The sequence below is a fragment of the Thunnus maccoyii genome, chromosome 17, assembly GCF_910596095.1.
Source record: "Thunnus maccoyii chromosome 17, fThuMac1.1, whole genome shotgun sequence".
Taxonomy (NCBI): Eukaryota; Metazoa; Chordata; class Actinopteri; order Scombriformes; family Scombridae; genus Thunnus; species Thunnus maccoyii.
This window is the reverse complement of record NC_056549.1, coordinates 9315891-9325963: the sequence shown is the minus strand read 5'-3', so window position 1 is coordinate 9325963 and position 10073 is coordinate 9315891. Positions and strand designations below refer to the sequence as shown.

The 10073-nt window shown below is 41.3% G+C and overlaps 1 long non-coding RNA gene across 2 annotated transcripts in view; it reads left to right on the top strand.

Annotated features, from left to right (window-relative positions):
- Nucleotides 1–3878: 3878 nt before the first annotated feature.
- LOC121881784 overlaps nt 3879–10073 on the top strand; it is a 39594-nt gene continuing 33399 nt past the window's right edge. The window contains exons 1-2 of one of the 2 annotated variants that reach the window (XR_006091903.1): nt 3879–4026; nt 5030–5184. This is a non-coding gene — a long non-coding RNA (uncharacterized LOC121881784). Of the gene's footprint in view, nt 4027–5029; nt 5185–7892; nt 7960–10073 lie in introns of those variants that run through there. The other variant, XR_006091905.1, reaches the window with a different exon arrangement.

Below are 10073 nucleotides of genomic sequence, written 5' to 3'. Positions count from 1 at the left end.
GAACAATCTTTCTTATCACATCAGATTACCTCTCATCGTGAGTAGTGTCAGATTGATTTACATTTAAGAACAATCCCGCAGTGTACGACCCATCTGTGCTACAAGTCACATTCTATGAGAGGCAGTGAAGCTTGGCATGGAGTTTGATCAGTTTACAGGAGGCGAGGGAAGAACAGGTAACGAAAAGGGAAAAGTTCAAATATTGTACATGAACTGTGACAGTAACTGATCACACCTGGGACACCGGCTGCTTATCATTATTCCTGGCCTGATTTGTATCAACTGTAAATGCAACAACAATGGAAGCAAGCAGTAAAGCGCATTTGGTTTGACAGAACAATTGATCTGTCCACGAGTCTCTCTGTGTTTTTGTCTCAAAAGGATAGTACACACACACACAAACACACACAGACTTTGTTTAGTTACACAGTCCGGTCCTCACCTGTAGAATTTCATCAATCTCTCATTAATGTGTGTGTGCACAATGCTCTGTATGCCTGTATGCTAGACACACACATGCAACTAATGTGTATCTTTGTGATTAGCAAGAGCTGAGTGAGAGCTTTAGCTACAGAGGATGACAACAAAGCGAGGGCAGACGTTGCAGAGGCAGTGGAAGGGAGAGACAAACGAACAACATGTCTCTCTGTATTGACAGTAGAGGTCATGTTGAGAGATTGTGTCTGTCTGTAGCTTAGAGACTTCAGCACAGAGGGCAAAGTAAAGGCCTTTAAAACAGGATGATAAGGGACGTCATGTGACATGTTAACACACAGACCAACAAGCACTTCTATTAAACAATCTGCTGTTCTTAATTAGACAGGAGGCTGCGGGTCCTCCCTGTGCACACGGCCAGGCAAACACACATCAAATACATGTATGTATGAGTGGCGATAGGTTTTCCCCCTGCCAACATGCTGCTCTATATAACCTCTCGCCAGGGCTCCCCCGAGATGAAGAGGGCCAAACACACACTAACAGACACATACACACACTTTGGCAGCAGCAGATAACTTCAGATATGTAAGGTTTTAATCCATGCCTGGGGTGCTGCAGAGGTATTATGGACAACAAAGGCCTGATAAAGATGCCATTTTAGTCAATTTAGCTCCAGGATATGATTAGTAATGACCCACACCAGGTGAGACGCCTGAGGCTATTGCGCTGCTACGCCAATAACGAGAGAGGGATAGAGAGAGAATGAAAGATACGGACGGTGGAAGAGGGAGAGGCAGACTGTGAACGAGTTAATGGTCATCTTGCAGGGAAATTAAATGTATCTTTAAAGGAGTTTAATTTGGTAAATGGAACTAACTGAGTGTGAGGGACAAGTTAGAGGTAGCAGAGGTTTGACACTACAGTTGTTGACCACACATCAGCTCTTAAGTCACATTTATTCAAAACAGACAGGAAAAAAATAAAGCAAACTTTCCAAAGGAGAAGCCCACAGGAGAGGAGGATGAAAACAAGGGAGGAAGGAGGTATGAATGGGGCAAAGAGAGGAGATAGCGGCAGCTCTCTGTCGGGCACAGCAGGTTAATTTGCTCTTGTCAGAACGAGGGTTTTCCCTCTAGCCGTCCTTATCTTTGTTGTCCTCCTGGATGTTGGTGTCAAACCGAGAGGCGGTGTGTGGATCCCGCCTCGGCACTGTCACCTCGCCGGGTGCAGCCCGGGAGTGACAGAGTTGCGGCTTTACACTGTAATCCTGTAATTATGTCAATTAAGGGGCTGAAGAATGGAGAGGGGATTCCAAATTCTTCTTGTAAAGAGGGGAAAGTAAAATGATATACAGGAGCAGGGTATACAGGTACACAGGTAACAACAAATAAACCTCCATATAACAAATACACCTCAAAAAACTCCCATAAAGTGTACAAGGCATTTATGAAAAGGATAATGTATGCTTAGATGAGTGTGCTCTGATGAGTTAAGACATTTTGGCAATCATTAGCAGCTGTATCGCTGAGAGTTACCACAGGAACACCAGATACGGCCTGAATAATGAAGAGAAAGGCAAAATGCAAATTCAGGATGAGTGTCAGGCAAGAGGACTTAGGGAGCCTTAACGTGTTGTACATTGCCTCAAATAGGATTTACAGCAGCTATGGAAAGAGATTACACAATAACACAGAGTACATAGTCATGTACTGATCATGTACATGTCAAAGTCCTGCGGAGGACCACTGTTTGTTACTTGTTTTACAGGTGGTCCACTTCAAAGACTGTAACACACAAAAAGATGGTAATTGATGGAAATTCTAACTGAAACATGCCGTAGCAGCTGGGGAGGATGTCGCATGTTGGTCAAAGAGCAGGAATTTGATTAACTCATTTTGAATATTTACTCTGATGGAGTAAACCGTGTTGAGCTGACATGCAAGAAGCACTGACTCTAACCCTAAAAAGTGAAGGGAAAAATTGATATCAGTACAAGATATACTTTCTATGGTGGCAAGCAATATAAATGTATAATATAAAGCGAGCAAAGGACATACTATAAAACCGAAGAAATCATAGGAAAGCTCGGATGAAAATGCATCACAGAATAAATGCAGATAAACACATACAAGACCAAAAGGATGTACCAAAAAGGCAGCGGGAGGAAAACAAATTCAAGTAACAATATTTATTTGAACTGCTATAAAAGAACTTTTTCATAGCAAATACTAACTTGTCATAACTGGAAAAGCACAGGTGTAATCAATAACATTAATAACAATCATGCACTGATTTTAATTGTGCCAGTTGCAGTGCCCTGGTACTGTGCATGGCACCATTGTTAAGGTTTTTTTTAAATTAGTAACACCTGCTCTTTTCCTGCTATGACAAGTCAAAATGTCTAAAAAGGTCTAAATAAGAGCACAACATGAACTGGGCCCAGTAATAGCAGGATTGTGACTGGCTAACATGGACAATAACAGCAGTAACTAAGTAATGTTAGCGAACCAGTTAGCATCACTTCATACAGCTATTAATTTTAACACTTCTCGTCAAGCTACCTGTAAAGTTTGAATAGACTTAATAGAGTTATTAAGTGTGACAGCATATTTCAGGTGTGCCTGAAATAAATTTTTCCCATAGACGATGTTGTGTGACTCACAGTTATAGCACTTCTTGTGCTTTGGTGTGCACAAGACTCTCCCACTAGACGTATCAGTACAAAGATTAAAAACTGTATTAGAAAATGTCTGGTTCTATGATTAAAAAAAAGTCAAAGGTACAAGCCTTTATACGTGAAAAGTAGAAGTTAACTATGAGTTCCAGGGTGCATTTTGGCAAGAAACTTTTGTAATCTGTGCCACTAACAGCAGGTAAAAGCTTAAGATTATGGTGTGTGGAAAATAGATAATACAATCTGCGGTTTAAATCATTTTACTTTTGCATTCTCTGTAAGTTTTGGATTAATTCAGAAACCATGCCGTGTTTTGTTCACAAATTCAATGAATTTTTAAAGTTTGTTACCACTCACTGGTGGCTGTGGCTCATGGACATTGTTGTATTTAGACCTGTCCACCATGCCAAAATGACAGACAAGACACGATTTCTCAAAGGCAAAGTTGAAAATTTTGAAAAGCAGAGAATGGGAAAACCAGCAGCACATCCCACTTCACAACTCTATTAGTGGTTATGGGTTAGAGCAATTGCTAGCTCGTATCCAACACTGGACAGTAATGCATTACCGAGTAATGTTAAGTTTTAGGTGAAGAGTAGTGTAAGGGATTACAGATTGAAATTCAGTAAATACATTCCAGTTGGCTTATTTGCTGTCTTATTGGGAGTTGGGTGGTGGGGTTGACATCATTTTCTTCTCTGTGTACTGGTGAGTGACTGTAGTACGTACGTTAGCTTGGTGTGAACCAGAGGTGGAGGGAGGCGGTTAAAACCCTTGTGAGTGCAGTTATCTTCTTAGCTGGCTGGCTAGAGACCAGTTAGCTTACATTCAGGAGGTGTCATTCAGAGTTGGAGAGTGTATGAACCCTGCAGCTTCACTGAGGACAGGACTTCTGTAGAGCTAGCTTGTCGAAGGTCAGTACATCCAAAACAAAGACCGATTGCTCATTTAACCACTGTCTTGTTTTCTATTTCTACATGTGTTAAATGCAACGCAACAAGTAGTTATTGTAGTTTTTCAGAGTTGTGGGAAGGCTCTGTGTTGAGTAAGGATTTTCACAAGTAATGCAAGTAATTACTTCTACTGTTGAGAAGTTAGTAAAATAATGCACTGACTTTTTCACTGAGTAATTAGTAATGAATAATTACATTTTTCAAGTAAATTACCCAACACTGCTATTAACCAACAGTTGTGCAGATGCTTGCTATTTCTTAAAAATGTAAATTTCAAATAAACTTTAAATTCTTTGCTCTTGTGTGTCTGTTATTTGCATAGTCTCTGACTTCTACCGGGTTTCCTTCACTTTTGGGGTGTTTATGCAGTAGGGTTGTTGCACATTTCTGTTGTTTATCTTTTAGAATTATGTATGTTTTGGTATTTGTACCATTCCTAGATTTGGACTTTATTCCCCTCAGTGTCTGTGCTTTCATTCGTGTGTTTTCATATAGGTTATGCTTTTGGATTGCTTGTCTTCTCATGTTTGTGCTTTCCCACTTCTACTTTATGTGTTTTGTCCTTGGGGCCCACAGTAAATATTGTTGGATTATTTTATTTTTTATTTTTTTGTATTTTGGTTTTGTTTTATTTCAGTGAGAATACAAATGTTTATTTTAAAGGTTCTATTAGTTTCACTCCATGAGATGTGAAAAATCTTAACACTCAAAAAACTTTTAAACTTTTAAACAAAATAAAAAGCTTCTTCATTTTCTTACACAGTCCAATGTATAGTCTGTGCATGTCTGTGCTACTTATTTGATATATCACAGCTAACATAGATAGAGGAAGCATAGAAATAGTAGCTTTCACATCCACTGACAGCAAAGATTTTCTTGTATTGCTGTGAATAAAGATAAAATAAGCACAGATATTTTTACATCCAGGTTTAGTTGATACTATGTTTTTCGTTTCCCTCGGCAGCACTGCAGGCTGCTTAACTCGGTTCTGATCCATGTCAGCTATCAGCAACAATCCCCCAAGAGATGTCCCTCGTTGATGACATCATCTCTCAGCGTGGGAAGTTGATGGATCCCTCGCCATTTTGGTGCCCGCGGTTTTGATGAAGTGGTGAGCAGGTAACTGAGGGGGGAGGTGAGGAGAGGACGACTGCCAAAAACACCCGTAGCGCTTTGTCAACGTCAGTAAGGTGCACTCAGGGTCCCCATGCGGCCCAGACAGAGATTAAGAGCAGGGAGGATAGTGGAAGTGGTGTATGTATGTGTGTGTGTGTAAGCATGTGTGCGTGTGTGTGTGTGTGTGTGCGCGCTTTGCACCATCATCAGATATATCAGGTTATCTCACTACACCACCATCTATTACATAGTGAAATATCTTCTCATGACTCACTACACTAGTGGCTGGGATGTGAAGTCACAACCCCCCCATCCTGTGATTCCATCCAACCCTTATTGAACCTTTAGCCTGTGAACCAGCCCAAGATAAAGAGTCACAAGGGGAAGTCGAGTGAAGAGAGAAAAGGAGGGAGGATAGATGGAGTGTGAATGTGTAAAGTCTCTGTTCTTCAAACGGCTTCGTCTCACTTTAGTCTCGAGCTGTAACAGGCCAGCAGGGGGCCTCGCAGCTGGGAAGCTAGCCAAGAGCGCATATAGTTAAAATGTAATTTAACTGTAACTGCATGAAAGCATGTGTGTGGGCATATGGATGTGTGTGAATGTGTTTGTGTGTGTGTGTTAATGTGACACTGTATATACTGTATATGAGACAAGGACAAGGGGAGATGCAAGGCCTGCAGCCGTATTTCTGTCAAGGGCAAATCAGACCTGTCAGAAAGCATCAAGCCGTGCTGCCATGGCAACGACGTTAGCACCCGCGAAGGTCACAAGATGGAGTGTGTGTTCCCCTCCTGCTGGGTGGCTGTCATGAATGACACACAACTAAAGCCACACACAGACATACACGCACACACACACAGTTTGTATCAACAACAAACTGCTGCATGAACAGTGTTTATCACCAACTGGTTTTTATGGTTTGCCGGGAAAGAAGGCAGGATTTTATGTTACCAAGGGAGACGGTTGATGTTGTGGTTCAGATGGAATGGATTTCATTTTGTATTTATATTTAGGGAATATGAAGAGCTGGTTTTTCTAACCATAAGAGATGTATCACTCCAAAAGTGTTCTATTTTTATTGAGTCCTGGGATAAGAATTGCAGATTTGAAAGCACAGGACTGTGTACACATCCAGGTAAATACACAACCGCACACACACAGATGTGCACACACACTTCTCAGCAGGTTCACAGGCTCATTAGAGTTTTCCCAGCTGTCTGGAGAGGATCTGTGGGATGTCGCCATCACTTACCTCAACTACATAGGGATCTAACACCATCAGCTACACACACACACATCTGCGACACCACAAGGAAATGTGAGCTCAGAGCAATGTGTATTGTCCTTTCCACAGGGCCGGCTGCTGGCTAGATGATGAATGTGCTGCTCTGCTGTGTGTCCTCTCTTTGTTAATAGAGTGATAGAGCCACAGTGGCACCCCGCGCTCTCCACCCCTCCTCTCAGTTGCACCCAGGAAGTGGTCATAAATAGGCACATAAAGCCATAAAGCCCTTGGCATCTGAATAGGGTCACAGAAGCTTTGTAATTTTTACCTCATTACAAAGCTGGACCTGTTTCTGTACCATGCTGCCCTTGGGATGAAGTCCTCTACCTTAATGCGTGACTCACTTAAAACAACAAAATTAGGAGCTACAGCGCTTTGACCATTTTACCCACTGTGGGATGAGATGTTTGGTACCGTACAAACTTCACCTCTGGATCTTCAGAGTAAAAACCTCTTAAATGATCATGATAACACTTAGTTACGAGATGTAACTTTTTGCCTTGAGGCAGAAGTGTATCGTCAGCTCCGCCCTCCTCCTCCTGCTCAACTGGTCAAGTTCACACCCCAACACCTGTCACTCATCTTGATGAGCTGTCTCCTCTGAGGCAGCATCTAGCCTGAGGCTGAGAGATCCAGCATCGGTAAAGCTTAGAACAGACAGAATGTCATTTTGAATGGCTCTTGCCCTCCAAAAACATTTTGCTTCACTGCTTTCTGCTTTTTGCCTGTGTTGTTGTTGCTGTATCTCTGCTACACCAAGCTTGATGTGAGCTGTTAACCCAAAACTGTCTGTTAAAGTTCAAACAATACAATCAGGAAAGAGTTTAGAACTGAACTGAAAAGATAATTTCAGTTTCATTTTGAAACCATCTGAGTGTCAGGGCTGCGTGACTATGTTGGTGCCAAAGGCGAGATTTTAGAAAGGAGCCCCATAAAAGTGCAACAATAGTTCCTTCAGTACTAGAACTTCAAAAATTAACTCACACTAAAATAAAGTGCAATAATGGTACCTCCAGCCCAGACAAAGTCCTCTCAGTCCTTAAAAAAGGCAAGAGGGGGTCAAAGTGGGGGTTCAATGAATGTTTGGTGGCATTGCCGGAGGTAGCACATGATGTTTGGTGGCTGTTGGGTGAAAAGTGACTGACCAGTAAATCTTTGAAAATCAAACCAGAAGAGAATCCATGCAAGTCAATAGAGAAAGAAACTAGATGCAAGGAGTACCCACACACTGAATCAGAGCTCCCTTTTCTATATTTGCAATGTTTTGACCAACTACTGTTGATCTTCCTCAGGCAAAGGAAGACCTGAGGAAGATCTGTACAGTAGTTGGTCAAAACTCCTTTATTTGGCGCCCTAGGCAACCGCTTACGTGGCCTGTGCCACAGGCTGCCCCTGCTGCTTGGTCATCTTGCTCTCTTCTCTGCCAGGCCAAGCAAATCCGCCTGTTCTTGATGCAGGACCCTGCTTGACCACATGTGTCTGCTCATAATTAGGTAAGGCCTTTTGTTTTCAAATGCTGCTACTAGAACTGCTTGTGTTTGACTATGGGTACAGTAATGTTATTTTGTCCAAATCGACTGAATGTTAAAGTGAGCTAACTTAAGCTTTGTATGGTTAACATGCCATAGAAATGATCCAAAGGGATAATGCTAAATTTGGAGACAACTTTGGTAATATCAAGTAAGCAGGGACAAGGCCCAGCATGGCTGCGTTTGCTTAGCGGGCAGCATATGATGTGCGTCACAACACCCGCACCAACAAGTGTGTGGGTGTACATTGGCATCTCGACTTGCATGATTGCGGGTTGACGTGTGTCAGCCACAGCAGCTTGGATCTAAAAAAATGAACAATATACACTTCTTTGCCCTCTATTTCTGTTCTGCTTCAATCACAGTGCACCTCAATGTTTACATGTTAAAAACTGTTTTGCTTCCACCCCAATACAATGGAGTTGATTGGAATTGAACTTGTGGTGCTTAAAGCATGGAAACTGACTGAAATTTGACAATTAAAAAGGTGAACTGATCCTTTAATTTATAACCATTTTGTCAAAAGTTAAATTGCGCAATTTGTGTCTATGGAAATTTGCTGTTTCTTTCCAGCAAATATCCTACTTTACAGTAAATAGTAGTTACAGCTTACTTCTACTGGAACAATCTGAGTAATCCAATAAACAACAGTGATGCAAAACAGAAATACAAAAGTTTGTACAATGAGTAGTTTTACATGATGAATTCTCTTTTGTTTGTCTCTCCGTTCTTCTCTGTTTATACAAGTGTCCAAAATGCACCACAAAGTATTTTTCACTTGTACCAAAGCAAACTTTACGGTGGTTACATGGGAATGAACTCGAGTTGAGCAAAGAACTGCAGAGGAGTCAGTTTATAAATCAGTTGTAGCATATACAGTACTTTAATACCTGGCAAATGCCTTAATAGGATTTGTCAACAGTTGTATTGCTATGTTTTCTAATACTATACTGCTGCCAATGTTGTCAGCATGCTGCTTTTCTATGATCTTTTGGGTGCCATGCTGTGTGTGTGACACACTTTCATCATGGTGTAGTTTAACTGTATTCCTTGTTGAACAAAACAAACCTCCTCAGCCTGAGGGGTTTCTCATGTCTAAACATAGACCTCAGAGGATCATTCTGATCGACTGCAGAGTTCCCAGGGTAGTGCTTTGGTTCCAGTCGTGTTTTACTGTAAATTTAGTGTCTGCGAGCCTGGCCATGCATGAAAGTGAAAACGCAGGCAATAATATGTGACGTTTTAATATAAATAAAAGTCATTTCCATTTTTTTTTCTTTTGTATTTGCTGTTGTAAACACTGATAAGTGGGTCGCTGTTTCCCGGGAAAAACCCTTGGGTGTGCAAGCAGTAATGAATTTTATGTTTCTGGTAGCAGCAACAGTGGTTTGTTTAGAATAAATAGCAGAACTGGGCACACAGCATCAGTAGCCACACTGGCTAAACACACAAAGAAACAATTGGTACCTACAGAAACAGAAAAATCAAGGAAGTGGAAGACAAGTTTCTTTTTTTTCCTTCAGGACTGGATCTGTAGTTTTTATTTCTAAGATATTGTCTAACTTCGAAGATAGTAGTGGCTCTAGATCTTCTATGTGCTATTTGCTTAGGAGCGTGACACCCTTGTATTAAAAGGTTGGGAAGGGGAAAAGAAAACTGCTGGGTTACACTTTGGAGGGTGTTTTGTGTATAACTTTGGATTAGGAAGACTGGACTGAGCTGCACCTTGACAGCTTTGTCCTTCATTAAAAAAACAATGTAAAGTCTCAAACACTCACCAATGCCCTTGGAGTCTGACTGAAACTTGAATTCTCCTCTCTTTTTGTATAAGTAAATAAACTCGGAGACGTGCTTCTGTGGTGTGCTACAAGTTGCCCTGCATAGCCTCCAAACTTTGATACAGAACGTTTTTTCCCCTTTTCAACAATCATAAAGCTGGTTGTTTACCATTAGATATTATCTGTCCCTTTACAAAATTCAACATTCAATGACCTATTGTGCTGTTAAGTTTGTATTCCACTCGGAAAGTGGAAGCTAGTTAGCTTAGCTTGCTAATGTTAGCAGTGATTACTAATGAA